Source organism: Triticum aestivum, chromosome 4B (genome assembly GCF_018294505.1).
Source record: "Triticum aestivum cultivar Chinese Spring chromosome 4B, IWGSC CS RefSeq v2.1, whole genome shotgun sequence".
Classification (NCBI taxonomy): domain Eukaryota; kingdom Viridiplantae; phylum Streptophyta; class Magnoliopsida; order Poales; family Poaceae; genus Triticum; species Triticum aestivum.
In genome coordinates, this window is record NC_057804.1 from 651,878,751 (window position 1) to 651,896,572 (window position 17,822).

Here is a 17,822-nt window from a genome sequence, read left to right on the forward strand (position 1 = left end):
CTTCACAAATAGCCCACTTACGGCCCATTAACTCACGGCCCGTTAGGCCCTGAAGGAAATCGGCCCAACAACGTCATGTGGGCCGTCGAATATAACACCAGCCCATTTCATTTTTGGCCCATGTATGGCCCACGACGTCTTTCGGCCCATATGAGACCTTCGTATCTTTCGGCCCTTTACAGGCCCACGGTGACTCTAGCCCATAATGAACAGTAATTTTCTTTGTACCCGTTAACGACCCGTGATTTACATGGGCCGTTTCCAGCCCGTGTTAGCTTTCGGCCTATTGACGGCCCATACGTTCTTGGGCTCCTTTTTAGCCCTCGATTACTTTCGACCCATTACTGGCCTATTCCCCTAATGGGCCAAATTAGGCCCATGGCAAGAGTCGGCCCGTTACTGGCCTGTTAACCTAATGGGCCAAATTCGACCCATGGCAAGAGTCGGACCGTTTCTAGCCTGTTCCCCTAATTGTCCAAATTCGGCCCATGGCAAGAGTCGGCCCGTTACTGGCCGGTTACCCTAATGGGCCAAATTGGGCTCATGGCAAGAGTCGGCCCGTTTCTGGCCTGTTAACCCGTTGCGCCGTTTCCAGCCCGTCCTATGTTGTGGCCCATTAACAGCCCGTTACTGTGCTAGGCCGATACCAATTACGCCCGTTTACGGCCCATGTAGACCCATTTATCCGATGGCCCGAGGCTGACTGATTCTACGGCCCCGTTGGAGGCCCATTTATCGACGGCCCGTAGGAGACCCATGGATCCTACGGCCCGTATATGGCCCATGGTAGTTGCGGCCACTAGAAAACCAGGGAAAAAGAGACTAGGAAATAAATAAGGCCTAAACTAACGCTAGGCTATTAAGGCGATTGCACAGATTACATCCACTCGGCATCAAAGATTGCCACCGGTGCAAATATAGGGAACACCCTACACTATACAAAAATGGCTTGCTGTTTTCTTCAGCCAGTGGCTGCACGTTAAGAATAAATTTTGTATCGCACCAAAACAAATTACAACTATAAAACAAAAGGAAGGTTGGCATAAAACTTAACAGTCTAGCAGATAAATGCACCACCAGAAATTCAGAAGCTCAGTTCATTTCACCTGACTGTTACGTTTTCATGTTGTATTGTCCGATGGAGCACCATAACCCTCGCCTTCATTTCCCCTAGGCTCCTGAACAACATAGGAAATGTCTGATAGTCTGGTTTCAAAACCATGCATATCTTGATGACATCGAACAATGTCTCTCCTTGTTTCACAAAGGGTCTCTGTTAGGGAATGGACTTGTGTCTGGAGCACAGATACAACATTGCTTTGAGCTTGCATATATTTGATCATGAGGCAGTTTGGACGATATTGCCTTAACAACCAACCCAGTATTACATAGGAACGTGCTTTTGGCACTGTTAGTGGACAGGTACTGACCCACTGCAGCAAGAGCTGACATTGCGGTTATAGTTTCCTCGCCACCTTCAGAAGGTGGCGGTTCCACCACTTTTTCCATAGCTCACTGAAAATTTGAGGTTTTACATTAGTAGTACCAGAACAGAAGATATTAAGGAGGCAGCAAAACCAAACAAAATAGCTTTGGTCTATATACAGAACTTATTCTGGTGAACCCATGTAAAATATTAGTTGTATTTTATTGCAAAGTACATAATAAAACCAGGTTCCAAACATATGACCATGTACCATCGCTAATGTATTGTCTATTTCTTCACATTGTATTGAGGGCTAAGGATAAACAGACGAAGTTTATAATACGGTAAGCATAGTATGACATCATTCATATCACAAAACAACTGAGAACAGACAAACAGGCAATTGTAACGTTGTGTGGGCAAGTCCAGCACGGAACTAGATTACGGGTCAACATCAAAGGAACATCACTCCTCTCTTTTAAACCTTGTAAGGTGCAATGATACGCTAAGACAATTGTGTATAAAATTGAAAAGAGTAATAGACATTGGTTGCAAACCATGCAGTTCAAGGCACAAGTCTGAGTAAATAGTAGTTAAAAGGCATGAGGATTAAGGACTTACAACAATGGCTTTGACTGGTGTAGTCATGCCCTTCTTCTTGCTGGTGTGACAGTCCTTGAAGATTTCCACAGCATTTGGTTCAGGTACTTTTTGGTCCTTGCGGGCTTTCCTCTGCATTTCGAACAAGTCGATATAGATATGATGATATGGTACAACGAAAAGAGTGAAACAGCAGCTAATTACAAGAGCCTCGTAGTGTGCAATATAGCTACGAGATCCTGTCATCTGTTTGAATTTCACTTTCGTACGGTTGGCCTTGTTCTTTGAATAGTTCACCTACAAGAAAATAGATTTGTGTGGCACATGCGTAAATAGGACTTCAACATGTGATCTGATCACATATATATAATGTACCTGATACTTCGGATCATACCAGTGTTTACCAAGGCCCGTCCAGTCTTCATCTGATATACTTTCCACTGGAGATGTTTGGGAAAGTTCACTGTTAGCCTTGCCTTCAAAGTGAGTTTTCCTCAAGTTATATCGATACTGTCGCAGAGCAGACTTGAAAACATGGGTGCAAGCTTGTCTGGTTGCATCATCTTGGCTATCCAACTTGAAACCTCATTTGTTGAGGATTATGGGCGTCTCATTATCAGCAACCTAGAAATTATGGGAAGGAGCAAGACGATATTACTAGTTTCCATACATAACCATACTTACAGATAAATGGTCGAGGAAGGTGTTGAACTAGGTTTTGTCTTTGTCATTCCTGTACTGAATCCATGTTGAGAGGATACGTAAATGACACCTAACGGCAACCACTGCCTCTGATACTAACTTGTCTGACTCTGTAGCATCACGTGTCCTTTTTAAACCTACCTAAAAACGGATCTCCATTCTTCCTCCTCTAGATTTAGTTAACCTATCGAGCATTATCCCTAATGTTTGTTTCCTCTTGCGCCTAGGTGCTAGTCCAACAACGAACATAGGAAGTGTTAGTGTACATCAAACAGTGAGACTACATATAAAGAAGCATGCAACTGTAACTTGACTCCAGCAACTACCTTCTTGTTGCTACCTCAGTTGACGCACGAGTAAGTCGTGCAGCTGGTAGTACTGTGGTAGGTGTTGCAAGAACTAGGGTTGTCTCTGCTTGTTTGGTGGCAGCTATTTGTTTCTATTTGCCTTTTTTGCAGCTCGTATAGCATGGGATGGCGTGTTTGTAGAATTTTCCGCTGGACTTTGACCTTCTATTGCACCATCAATACCAGCTGAATCTGCAGGATTCATCTGCTTCTCATTCCCTGCCATTCTGTGTCTCTTCCTCTTTCTCTATTCCATGTTAAGTCAAGCCGACAAGAAAAACGAATAACAATTTAGTTCTTCAGCACAAATTGATGCGTGATGCAGACGAACTGAACTTTGATGTTAGACAACCACATGATAGGAGGATGTAATATGAATGAAAAACAGGACGAAAGAGATAACCAGAACTATGATGTGTAAACTAAGAAGAAGACATTTCACCAAATTAGAAGCAATGGAACGGAAGGTAGACACCATATGAAAGATGCTACAAATATCGCTCTACCAAGTTAACATTGTCTAATCATAAATGGCGTTTAAACAAATGTGAAGCAGTACAAGAAATAAATCATATGCAAGATGCAAACAACATGACACTACCATGTTAGAGGTCTCTCATCATTAGTGCCATTGCATATTCACAACATTGCATATTCACAGCTTATGATGTGTAAACTAAGGAGAAGGCATTTCAACAAATTAGAAGCAATGAAAGCTAGACACCGTATGAAAGATGCAACGAATATCACTCTACCAAGTTAAAACTGTCTCATCATAAGTGCCATTTCAACAAATTAGTAGTACAAGCTAGAAAAGAATGTGAGATGTAACCTATATCACACTCCGAAGTCAAACGTGTCTTATGATAAGTGATTGTTGTAGGTTACACAACATTAGTAATTTGATCTAAGAACATGGTGTGATAGACAGATATTGTATGTTCTAGAAACAGGAACATGTGTCTTATTCAAGTATAATGTGTAAAGTAAGCAGATGGAATTCAACAAAATTAGAAGCAATACAAGCTAGACATCACACATAACATGCAACCACATATAACAGTGCCAAGTTAGAGGGAGCACCGGTGATGCTGCACTACGGGAGACGTGCTCATCATAAACACAGCTTTGTTGAGTTTCTATGCATGTGTTGTCTTGGAAATCATCTTGGGAGTGTGGAGGAGTAGAAACTGTAGAGGCCCTCCATTTGGAAGGAGCACCTTTATCCGCTGCCTTGCTAACTTCCTTCCGCTTTATTGATTTTGAATTGTCAAGTAAAACCGACAAGAAAAAGCAATAAAGTTCTCTCTTCAGAACTCATTCATGCATGATACTGACAATCACTACTTTGATGTAAGGCAAACACATGATACCAGGATGAAATATGTACGAAAAATAGGACGGCATGGCATGTTCACAACTGTTTGTGTAAACTAAGCAGAAACCATTCCAGCAAATAAGAAGCAATGCAAGCTAGACACCACATGAAAGATGCAACCAATATGACTCTGCCAAGTTAAAAGTGTCCCATCATAAATGGAATTTCAACAAATTAGAAGCAGCGCATGCTATAAATCATATGAAAGATGCAACTAATATCGGATTGCATATACTAAAGGTGTCTCGTCATATTGATTGATGCGGGATACAAAAAACAATAGTTTTATGTAAGGACATGCTTAATAGACAGATGTACTATGTACTAAATACAGGAAGGCATGCCACATTAACAGGTATAATGTATAAGCTAAACAGACTAGCACATGCAGTTTAACCAGATTGGAAGAATTACAATCTAGACACCATATGCAACATGCAACCACATATCACGCTGCCAAGTTAGAGCAAGCACCTGCAATGCTAGTGTAGGGGAAATGCTGTAATCAACTACAAAGCTACGTTCACTATCTTCATCTAGAATTTCTGTTTCTTGACAATCATGTCGGGAGGCTGACGTTGCATTCTTTAAATGAGGAGTAGTCCCCTTGCCTGCCTGCCTCATCATAAGTGATTGATGAGGGATACACAAGAACATTAGTTTGATGTAAGAACATGGTTAATACACAGATGTACTAGTATGTACCAAAAACAGAAAGGCATGTCATATTCAAAGGTATAATGTGTAAGCTAAGCAGATGCAATTTAACCAAATTGGAAGCAATACAAGCTAGACATCCGGCTGGAGTGGTGAGCATGATCATCTAGGACCTGAGAGCCTGGTGGGAAGCGGGCTGCTTCGCCACCATCGCAGCTTTTTAGTTGGCTTCCAGGTGGTGCCTATCTTTGCTGGGCTTGTCACTGGCTCGGCCAGTGCCCTGACTAGCTATTTGTCTCACGAGATGGTGGTTCATGTAAAAAATATCTTTCCTTATCAGACCGACTTCAACCTTTCGAATACAAGCTAGACACCATATGGAACATGCAACCACATATGACACCGCGAAGTTAAAGCAAGCACCTAGGATGGTGGTTCATTGCGAGCGAGGTCATCAACTCCAGAGCTACGTTTACCGTCTCCATCTACTAACACTGCACCCTTTATAGCGCTGTAACGTGTCGTGCATACCCGCGAAGAAAGCTGGCGCGACTTCTCTCTTTTCTTTATTGCTTCTCTTTCGGCAAACACTGAAATACCCTTGCATAAAAACACAATAGTGAGAGTATGGGTGAAGTGTGTGAAGCAATAGTGCACTATAAAAGTAGCAGACAGCAGGTGGCTAAAAAATAAATGACAGGAGACATATGATAGCTCTACAACATTGCATGGCAAACAAAATTAGATTCTAGTCCGTATGATTTTGTAATATATGAGCACAAGAAATGCAGGTACTCCTCCAGCACACCACCACATGTGGTCATATCTAAGATAACAGTCGACTAAAAAATAAATAGGTCAGTCGATTTTTTTATGAACTGTCCGATCTATAAGGAACGGGCAGATGGCCTTCGTCTACCTCCCGCCAGTCACTGTTGACGATCTTTCTCGAACCGCCAGCCACCACCGGCCCAGACCCCTGCCTCCGCCACCCCGCCCTCCCCTCGACCTCACACCACCGCCATGTTTGGCAGCTCCCCCAGGCCATCCCTTTAATCCCGGCCGACCTCCAGTCTCCAGATCGGGCGCTAGTAGATCTAGGACGCACACGCCCCTAAGATAAACACCAAGGCGCTGCTTCCCCAGCGTAATAGGCGTACTAGCTCCTGTTACGCTGGGGAATGCTTCCGTTAATTGGGAATCAACTAGCCAGAAATTGAAATTCAAGGGGGCGACGGACCTCTAGCTAAGGTGACATAGTATATGAGGAGAAACCTTGTGCATCACGAGTTACTAGGAACATCTAGTATGAAGAAGAAGCAGTCAACTAGTGTCTTCTGTGGGATGAATACCGTGCAAGCAGACACGTAAGATTTGCACGAATAAGGGAAGAGGAGTACCCGTATCGGTTGCCAGTGTGGTGTCGATATGTCGTAGCGATCTTCTTGTTTTTCCCGGGGGAACCGATGTTTTGGAGAGCCGTTGTTCCTTGGACAAACCCATGGCCAAATTGTTGACTGTGTTGCCATGGCCGTATATCGGTGGAGGGGAAGCAGATCCAAGGCGGCGAAGGACGGCGTAGCAAGAACAGCTCCGGTGCGATGGACGGTGGCGAAGTTGGAGCGGCAGCGGTGAGGTGCAGGACGGCGTGGTTGAACTGGCTCGGGTACGGACTGCTCGGCCTCGGCTTCAACTACTAGCCGTGGAGAGCGTGGCGGTTGAGGTTGCGGTGGACGCCGACGTCGGGGTATCGGCTCCGGCGTGATGGAGGAGGGCGGCGGTTGATGGGTGGGATGGGGTGGCGGACGGAGGACGTCGGGGTTTCACGGCTGGTGGAGAGGTAGTTTTGGTGCCCACGGAGTACGAATGGGGGATCGGACGGGTGGGGGGGGACCATGTTTCGGTCTGGGACGTGCTTGTTTTTGGCTTTTTTGAACAGAAGATGGGACGCGCTTGTTTGAAATTTGGGGAAATTACAAACTTTGCGCCCTCTTAAATTTCGGACCTACTACGGGTCGGGGGTAGGATGGTAATCGCGGGTGTCCCAAATAGTGGGCCGGAGCAATTTCAGCTGCGCGGATGTGTGCTTAGGTGGCCATTGTGTATGAATGTTTTTTGGAGGCGGTTGCGTGGCATCTAGATGAAGCTACAAACCTACCCCGGTCGGGCCCGTAGGTTTCACGGGTCGGAATTATTAGAAAAGTAATTTCCTTGTAATACCAAACATTGGTCTCACGCACCCCCAAAACAAAAACATTGGTCTCACGCGGTTTCGTGCGAGTTGAGGCTCTTTCGGCGCTTCGTTCGAAATTTTGAAACACAAGCATTCACGTTTAGAGTACTCTTGAACTATGAGGATTGACCTAAATAGACAACGTTATATTTGACCTTGTATGTTTTAAAACCTCATTAAATTATCCGCTTCTTTTTGAAATTTTGACACTTAAAAATCCTATAACTACGATTATTTTGGAATGGAGGAGCTAAATTTGAAAATATTTTGTACACAACTACATATGCTATTATGTACAAAATCAGAGCAAAGATTGGTGCCCCCATAATTTAGGTATGGTTTACAAATGCCATGATATAAAATTCAAATAATTGAATGGAATTCATGTTGAATTCGATTTATTTTAAACCACCTTAAGTTGAATTCAAATGTATGCTAGTTCATAGGTAGCTATTTATAATGTCCATTGTGTAACTTTCACAACATGAACTATAATCACGTTTATATTCGATTGCTAAAGCGATGCATTGTCTGGAGTTCAAAATACTAACTATGTGGATCAATTGAGTCGAATAATAACATAGACATGCTCAAATTCGATAGAATCTAGATGTCTGATGGATCAATGACCGCTCCTTACACGAATTGCAAATATCATGATCCCATCCTAATATTTGGATACAATTTATATCTTTAATCAATGTGTAGAGAAGTCTTTTACGTGTAGTTTCACTCTCCATTGGTGGTCTCTCACACATGCTCACACACACTCTCCCGAGGTGTCTTTCTCGCACACATGCTCTAGATATAACCCTCCCTCCCTCTCTTAACCATTTACAACTGTTTTCACTAACCTTTATCACAAGCACTCTTCCTCTCGCAAACATACACATGCACAATCCTCATCGACCCTTTCTATATACATGGACCTGCCTACGCATCTCATGTACGCACATTATCTTTACGCCTGTCTCTCACGCATTGTCTGACACCTCTCTTCCTAATCGACGAGTATGATTCTAGCAGAGCATTCTGTAGGATGCCCCCTAAAGTTAGGTTGGATGAATAGTAATATCAGAGATAAAGGGGTTACCTTAGTCCGAGAACCTAGGGTTACAAATCCTAGCCGGCTTTGTCAGTGGAAACAAAGTCCTTCACAATTTTGCTATCTTTGTCTTGTACGACTAGCCATCCATGGGTCTTCCTAAATGCGTCATGGGCCGACCAATGTGGCGCAGGAAGGAACCGAATGAAGGGCCTCACCTCGACCCACCGGACCTCACGCGGTGACACACCCTCTGCCCCACGTCTCATTATCTTCTCACACCCACACATACCAACACAAACACCACAAACACAGAAAAATTCTCCTGGTGCCTCTATTCCCTCACCCTTGCATATACACACTCAAGGGAATGGAACCTCTTGTCATGACATCATATTGGTCTCTCTCTCTAGACCACTCTCATTTCTCGTGCTATCTCTCCCACGCCCCCCCATCGGCCCCTCTATCCATGCCTCTCTCGAATACGTAATACACACATACCTCTCTAGGCCCCGCCAAATGCATCAACTACACATTCATACATGTTACATCACGTACCCCATTGATCTAAAAAGCCCTCTCTTCACATTTATTTTGCATACAACATTCCTTTTGAATAAAGTGTGGCCAAAAAATTATTTTAGGGTTTCTACATATATACAACATTACAAAGTTATATGGAGGAGGACGAACGCTATTTTGCATTGCATGGTGCCCACAATGATATTTATTCCGCACTGTGAATTTGTATATATTTATATACTATATACAAAGTTAGTCATAATAAAGAGAAACAAAGAGCATCTCTCTCTCCATCACATACCCCCCTGTACGCCCCTTTCACGTATGCACACAAAACTATCTCCAGGTCCTCTAAAAGTAAGCCCCCAGAAAATTCACGCATGTTTCATCTTTCTCTCGCGATATATGCAATGACGATCATTGGATTTGAAGCGAAAGCATGATACGTACATTGGACTTTAGAATCCACTCAATGCGGTCACCATTTTCGTTTAGTGGTTATTATACAGTCACAGGCTCACCGTACAACTCTGTATTTGCTCATGACATGAGTAGTTGACCAGTTAAACACTCCACGTGGCACCTCTAGTGTTGTATCACATTATCTCACTACCATCGTGCCCACCTGTCGACTTGTATCTACTCTACATCTACACTCTTATAAAATACCTAAAATACACTCTTATAAAAAATAGAGTTGGTGATGATGGTGTGCCTGCCATCCTGCAATATTGGCCATCCGATTTATATCTGATGGATAGGAAAGAAACTATGGCAATTTTGCAAAAAGGTACCCACACACCTCTCCACATTTGCAAATAAGGCCTTCCCTCGTTCATCCTTTTCTCTCACAAGATAAACGAGTCATACAAATGCATCTTGATGTTATGTGCAAGCGCACGGGCATCTTGCTAGTAAGAATGAAAACAAACGAAAAAAAATATTTGAACGGTGTTTCGAAGTCATGACCGCGGGCACAGTGGACAAGGTGGCCTTGTATTGGTATGTTCAGCCGTCTGTTTTAACACACAAGAGTTGGTGTCGTGATTATACACACACGCACGCATGCACACGAACTGCATCCACGCAACAGTCACACAAACACATGCACCCACGCACGCACGCACGCAACACTCACACGTACACATGCAGCCACGCACACACGCAACACTCACACGCACACACGCATGCATGCATGCACACACCAGTACACCACACGACCAACACACACTCTCACGCTCAAGTGCTCAACCTACACATGCATGCGCACACATCAGGCCCTGACAGACACATACACAACCAGGTGATTCCCGCGCACGGGTTGGAGCCTTGTCGCGCCTGCGTAAATTTGTGTTTATCTGACCTTTTCCTATGCGAACTGACAGGTGGGACCCACAAGGAACGTGATCAAATTAACTAGTCAACATGGCGCCACGCAGACTATTTGGCCGGTCAACAGAGTGCAATCCAATGCTGAAATGTGAGCAAGTGACCGTATAATCACCACAAAACGTATATAGTGACCGTAATCAGCTTATTCTGAAGTTCGGTGACCGTATTACGCTTTTCTCTCTGTAGGCCCTCCAAAACTACATCTCTACACGTTCTCGCATGTTACATCTTACAACTATGCAATACAGCACTACTACTACACTCTAACACAATAAATCATATGTGTTTTTAGTTTTACTAGATATCATATTGTTACTTATAATTATTCAGTTTGCATACATTAAAATTGCCTTAGAAATGTATGGCCAGTATCATCTACCGCACGGGAAAAATCCCGCCCTTTCCTGTTTAATCGGGTTTGTATCGATGGATCATGCGAAACAGCAAAACTATAGTATTATACAGTACAAGTGAGAGTTCACTAGGCCGTCGTGTCGTCTACTCCTCTGTCGTAAGAGTGGAGCGCTCGCTTTCATAAATCTTCTAGTCCCTTTCGCCGACATGTGGGACATCAAGCTACCGAGTCCACGTGCCATACCGGAATACAGTGCAGAGCAGCCGGGGTGAAGCACCCCAGTCATGGCGCCGGCGTAGTAATGAGCAATGAGGCGTCAAATCACAAAGTTGCACCTTTCCCGCAGTTAAGTTGGAGGGACGAAGTAATAATGCTAAAAAAAGAAGTTGGAGGGACGAATCAACCATCATTTCACTCGTTGCTGAATCCGCTTCTCCCTCATCTTCTTCAACTTAACCACATGTTGCTTCTGTCGTTGTTCTGCCTCATGTGGGACGCAGGTCGGCTTGGTAAAGCACTGACACGTGGGACCGCATGTTAGCAAACTGCTAGGACAACGTCCTCCGAAAGTAAGAAGCCTAATCCTAGACTTACAAAGGGCTACGTAGCTGCTACATATACTTTCAATCTAATCTGTATATGCCCCCCTGATTTTCAGGTGGGGTGGGCCTAATCCTCTCCTTTAATCCAATCAAATAGTCCCACATCACATCAGTTCGTAACTTTACGTAAACCATTACGTGGATGTAGCATTGCTCAAGTAAGAAACCTCCCCCGCCATCCGCGCGGCAAAATCACCTCCTTTTTACTAATCTTGATTCTGTAATTTTTTTAGATCAATATAATTGAGATTTGTATAGATAGCACACAGGAGCAAAACCAAGTGGTACGGTTAAGGGGATCCACAATGTGTAGCCAAATGTAAAAATAGCTTTTGGCATCATGGGAACCATTGTGGACGGTGTTGCCAAAGCCAAAAAGATGGAACCGAAGCTCCCTGATTGATTGATTGAAGGAATATAAAAATGCAACGTCTCTCCTCTTTCTCCCATGCTTGGATGCATGTAGTACAGTATAGAGCACAGAGACTACTCCCCTGTCCCTTCTATCACAAATCACAAAGCAGTGAGGCGTCAAATCACATAAGCACGGACGAAGAAACCATCATTTCACTCTTCGCTGACTCCACTTCTCCATCGTCTTCTTCGAGAAACCATCTCACCGCACTAGTACTCCTAGTAGTACTAGTAAAGGACTTCCTGGATGCAAATAAGGCGGTTGTCTCGGCTTGCAGGCGGCACTTGCGAACGACTTACCGTGGTCTCCCTCAATGGTGTTCTCCGTCGAATGCACTTCGCCAAACCACAAAAAAAGGATATCATCGACATCACCGCAATGGGGAAGGAAGTCAAATATAGTTACTACCTCCATCTTTTGTGTACACAAGTCCAGTATATCAAAATTACAATTTGCAAAGGGCCACTAACACTAATCAAGGCAAAATTGATGGGGTTAGCAACCAAGGACATTAATATCCCCTGCATGCATGCGGAAGTGAGAAGGTTGGTTTGCATGGCGCTGCATTAATCAAGAGATGAGGAGTGAGATGGTTAGCTCTTTGGTCTGGAGAAAAAAATAGGCATTAATTGACATGTGAAACGAGGATTTGTATCAATTAAATCCCGCGAAGGAAAACCCCGCCTTTCTTTTTTAACACTACTAGTTCTCCTAGTACGTACGTACTTATCCTGTTTGGGTCTAGGCCTTGCATTGCCAAACTTCGCCACACATTTTTGCCAAGCTTGCCTAAAGTTTTCAAAATGAGAAGGAGGTACACTTGCGCACGGCTGTCGCAGTCGCACCACACCAGCACACGGTCGCTCCTGCACGCCGCGGTCGCCCGCACCCTCACACATTCGCTCCTGCACGCCGCAAACCCAACCACGGGAATGCACCCTCACTGACACATGTTGTCGCATGTGAACAAACCAAACTTAGCCATCCTATCGCTGGCACATAATTTTCATTCATAGAGTATGTTTATCCAACCGCATGTTGGGGAGTATCCGTACGGCCCGTGCGGTCGTCTGTTGGGGAAGAAGGAGAGGTGAGGAAGAAGGAAAGAAGGGTTAGGAGACGTAGGATATTCATCCAACCGCCTGAAATGGTAGACTGACCCAAGTCAGGCGACTTGCATAACAAATATATGTTTTTACACAGCAAAAGATCCATAAAAACAACAACATAAAGAAGAACTATCACTGCTCGCGGAAAGAGACGGCCTCGTCGTCTTTGGCTGCCGGTGCGAACCAGCCGTCGCTGCCGACGTGTGTCTCCGCACCGTGGTTGTCCTCGGCCTCCATCTACTCGTTCAAGCGGAGCGTGCGCGCGCTCTGCACGGACGAGAGCACAGCCCGGTTCAAGTCGAGGACGTCCGGTTCCGCCTGCAGGAGGGCCTCAATGGCAATGGCATCCGCGCGCTCCGCGTCGAGTCGAGCCTCCACCGCCCGGTTCAAGTCCAGGACATCCGGTTCCGCCTGCAGGAGAGCCTCGATGGCAGTGGCATGTGCGCGCTCCACGTCGAGTTGAGCCTCTGCCTCCCGGTCCTCCTTTAGTATCGCCATGTTGAACCGCTGGTCCGCCTGCACCATGGGGGACTCGGACGCCGGCACGAAGTCGACGTCCATCGTCTCATACCCATCGGTGGCCTTCTGCATCGCGACCTCCGCCATGAACATTGGATCGGCTTCCTCCTCCTCGTAGCTTGGCTCCAGAGAACTCGGGGATTGGCCCGCTGCAAAGAGAGCTTGGGAACGGAAGTCTACGGCGCCGACCACCGCCGTGATTTCTGCGCGTCGCTCCGGCGTCAGCATCTTGTAGTAAGTGATCTTGCGGCGCACCATGGCTTTGCGGCGAACTAGGGGACGCTTGATGCGGGCTAGGGGATCAAAAGGTGGGGGAATGGGCTGGATATTTGGTGTGGTTTTAGGGCAGTGGCTGGCGTAGGCCGAGCAGCGAAGGTTCTAGTGTGAATAGTGGTTCCGGTGACGACCGGTCAATCGGTTTTGACTGTACATCGCACTTGTCGCGTTCGCGTTGTAGCCCGGCACGCTGGACCCTCCACGTCGCTCACCGAATGGAACACGCTTGGTCTTGTGGGACCGCAGTTGAGAGCAAACCAACGTCCCTCCCCGTCCCCCGCTCGCGTCATTTATTATACCACCACTCCCTCCATTTTATGCGGAGTAAATAAAAACAGAGGGAGTATACTACAAATGAGGATCCCCTGACGTGGCCGAACCCATTGAGTAACTGACATGCAGGGCCTAGCAAGCATGGGGTCCGCTAGTAAGTGACCGAAAGGGAGGGTAAGGCAGGGATACCTACGTCAGAGGATCCACTTCCACTATACTACTTTGACCAAATGTTAGAGTAATAATATATGACATGCAACTTACACAAATGTTAGAGTAATAATATATTACATGCAACTTACACAAAGCATACAGGGTCTAATGCGTTTTTCGAGGCTAACTTTGACCAAATGTTAGAGTAATAATATATGACATGCAACTTACACAAAGCATACGGTCAAATTCGTATGTGAAAGGAGTTTCCAATGATATAATTTTCACATTATACATCTCATGTACTATTAATCTTGTCAATAGTCAAATTGGAAACCATCTCGAGTACAAATCTAGGAGTACGTACGAATCTAACAATATTGATTGGGCGTTGTTGAATGTTGATACCTTTTTGATCAAAGTAGAGATACTTTGACTACACATAAAACTTATATGTAAACTAGAAAGGATAGGAGGGAGTATATTTTACGTTCAAAAACGAAACGAACATTGAATACCCTTTATATATGATTTGCGGATGCTATGATCACTGGTTCAAAATTTTGAATCCGCCTTAGGTATCACGTGCCCCCACTCGTTCCCTCTCGATTTCATCTCGGGGTCCGGAGATCTATTGAAAGAGGACTAGGGTGGGTACATGCGAATGATACTCGGCGGAATGTTCAAATGAGGCATGTGGGAGGATGGACTCCGACTGGAGGGCGACATGATCGATGGAGAAGAGGGTTGGAGAGGAATGAGAAATAAGCAAACGCCACATGATTATACTTTAACGGTTCAAATAAACAACAAGGTGTCTCGCTTGGCCTACATAGTGAAAGGCCTAATGCGCAACGCGGAGCACTGACGCTCGAATATGGCCGGGAAAACAGGGAAACGGACATGTGGGGCACACCCGTCGGGACGATGTAGCGCAGACTAGTCCAATGGAGGAGCTGGGCCACGACCTCCTCGCCACCGACAACCGTTCATGTGGGTCGTTGGGGCCAACAACGGGGCACAACTCCAGCACTGCCTCTGGACACGGCGACCGCGGTGAGCGACACGCTCATATCATCGCTAGACACGGTCGGTTTTAGTGTGCCGAGGGTGGCATTTGGTTTGTGCCCAAGGTTGCCCCATCAAAGCATTGGGTAGCCAAAATTTTGGTTGAGGTATTGGTTGCCCATGATTTGGCCGACATTGGCAAGAAAAATGAACTAGAGTTGGCTAGAGTTCATTGGCATGCCAAAGAAATGGCAACCATCCAAACAAAGACCAATCTTTGGGTCATGACCAAAATTTTGGTTGAGGTATTGGTTGCCCATAATTTGGCCGACATTGGCAAGAAAAATGAACTAGAATTGGCTAGAGTTCATTGGCATGCCAAAAAATGGCAACCATCCAAACAAAGACCAATCTTTGGGTCATGACCAAAATTTTGATAAGGTGCACTTTGGCCACAATCCAAACACACCCCAACACCTGGCTCGTCGAGGATGCACGGGGCGCCGCGACGCGTCCGCGGAGTGGTGTAGCGCGGCCAACTGCATCCTTTGGAGCTGAGACCATGCCGAGTCGTGCTCTTTCAGTGACATGCGGGGATCGCATGTGAGCAAAGGGCATCTCCAACGTTGCCACGACCGCAGCTGACTACCCTGGCACACCAAAACCCTCGTCCCTCGCGCCGTCGTGCGGTGCATTCCCAGCTGGCGCCAGCTGCCCGCATTCATGTCGTTCGTTCGTATGTCATCGTTAAGAGGCTCGGTGCCCGAGGAACCAACTCCGGCGACTTAATGACGCACTCGGACACTTGGCCTCACTGGAATGCGCCACTTAAAGCAGCAACGCCCAGCTAACCTCCACACCATAGCGCATCGTCCTACTACCTGGCACCACATCCGCCATGACCTCAAGTGCGAACGCTCTACGGGAGAGCTTGTCTTCAGGTATGAAGCTCGAGGTCGCCGCCCTCACTCAAGTCTCCTCTTGTGACGCAATAGCGGCGTAGCCGGACGTGGATGCGACCGCACAAGCGGTGGCCACGCTGGCGGCCGACGACGGGAGCACCATCAGCCATGCGTCGTTCTTGCCGCCATCCAACGTCCGGCACCACCGAGGTCGGGGACTCCTCCGAGGATGAGTAGGGCATGGGAGGCGGCAGGGCACGGTGTGCCAACTGGCCGGTCCATATCCCGTGTTCTACTCTTCCTAGCCGAACACGGCACCTTCACTTCACGGGTCTTGAACCCCGCCCCCGTACATAGAGATCGCAGATGGAGGATGTTGACACATGAACACGTCATGTGTACCCCCGACGCCGGGGGTGATGCACCGCAGCTCACGTCGAAGGAGACCCGACCGACAGCACGATACGCAAGACAGTCGACGGGCGCTTTTGCAGACCCAAAAACCCCACACCCCCGGGAGGGACCCCATCAGGGAGTGCGGCGGCTATGGGCCGCCCTAGGCCGATTCGCTTGCCCCTAGAGCCTCAAGATTCGCAGCTCTCAAACACAAAGAACAGCGAAGAACGAGAGAGAAAAACGGTGGAGAGATAAAACGTAGATGAAAAAGTAGTATATTAATTTGTTCGATTGTGTGTTGTCTAATCGGCCATCACCCCCAACATATATAATAGGCAGCTGGACTTCCCGTACAAGTAAAGGATTCATCTAGGCTTTCCTTACAAAAAATTACATCAATTCACGTACTAGAGTCCTAATTCTATTCCAACTCGGATTCAGTCTGAATCTGGCCCAACTTCTGTCTTCCTCCTTGCGTGGGCCGTCGAGCTTGCATATGATCTCTTATCAAGACGGCCCAAATATCAAACTTATGTGCCCCGACGAGACGAACAACTCTTATGTTGATCACGTTTTCAAATAAGGTCATCCTGAATACTTTTCGAGGTCATCTTTACCTTCCAGTCGGACTCGGTCTTGCAGCAGACTGGATTGTCTGAGTCTCCTAGTGAATTTGCAGGCCATATACTATCTCTGATGATGATGACTCCAAAACCAAAATTTACCTTTTTGACGATACGCACAACTTCCATATTGAACATTTCTCCATCTGAGGTCATCTTGATAAACTTTCGGGCACATGCTCAGTTTCACTCGGATTCGAGCTCATCCACTCGGATATTAGAGTCACTTGGATCGTCCGACTAGACTTTTTCACTCGGATGTTAGAATCTTTCACTCGGAAGATATATTCCAGTCGGATGACTATATTTTCACTCGGAAGATAATATTCCACTCGGATGACTATATTTTCACACGGAAGGTAATCTCTTACTCGATCGACAAGTTTTCATTCCGACAGAAATATCTTCACTCAGATGATAATAAGTTAACTCGGATGTCAAACTTTCACTCGACCCGTAAGTTTTCACTCAAAAAGTAAGTTTTCACTCGATCGGTAAGTTTTTACCCGAAAGGTACGCTTTCACTCGACCAGTGAGTTTTCACTCGCATAGTAAGCTTTTCACTCGACCGAAAACATAGCCTGATCTTGATTTGTCTCCCCAGGTCTCATACGACCTCGGATTGAGACGAATTATATATGAAAATCGATCGGATCGATGAGACGAAACTTTCTCGTGTTGAAGTTTTTCCGATTCAAGGACTTCTTACGGGCCGAATTGCTCACGCGACCCATCAGACAGGGTGTCTGGTACTTCGCGCCATATTTCCATTCAGCTTCAGTCTGCAGTGTATTGCCTCTAACTTTTGCATATGAACTCGGATTGAGAAGATTTATATATCAAAATCGATTGCCTCGAGGAGACGTAGACAATTCCATTAGAGTACCCC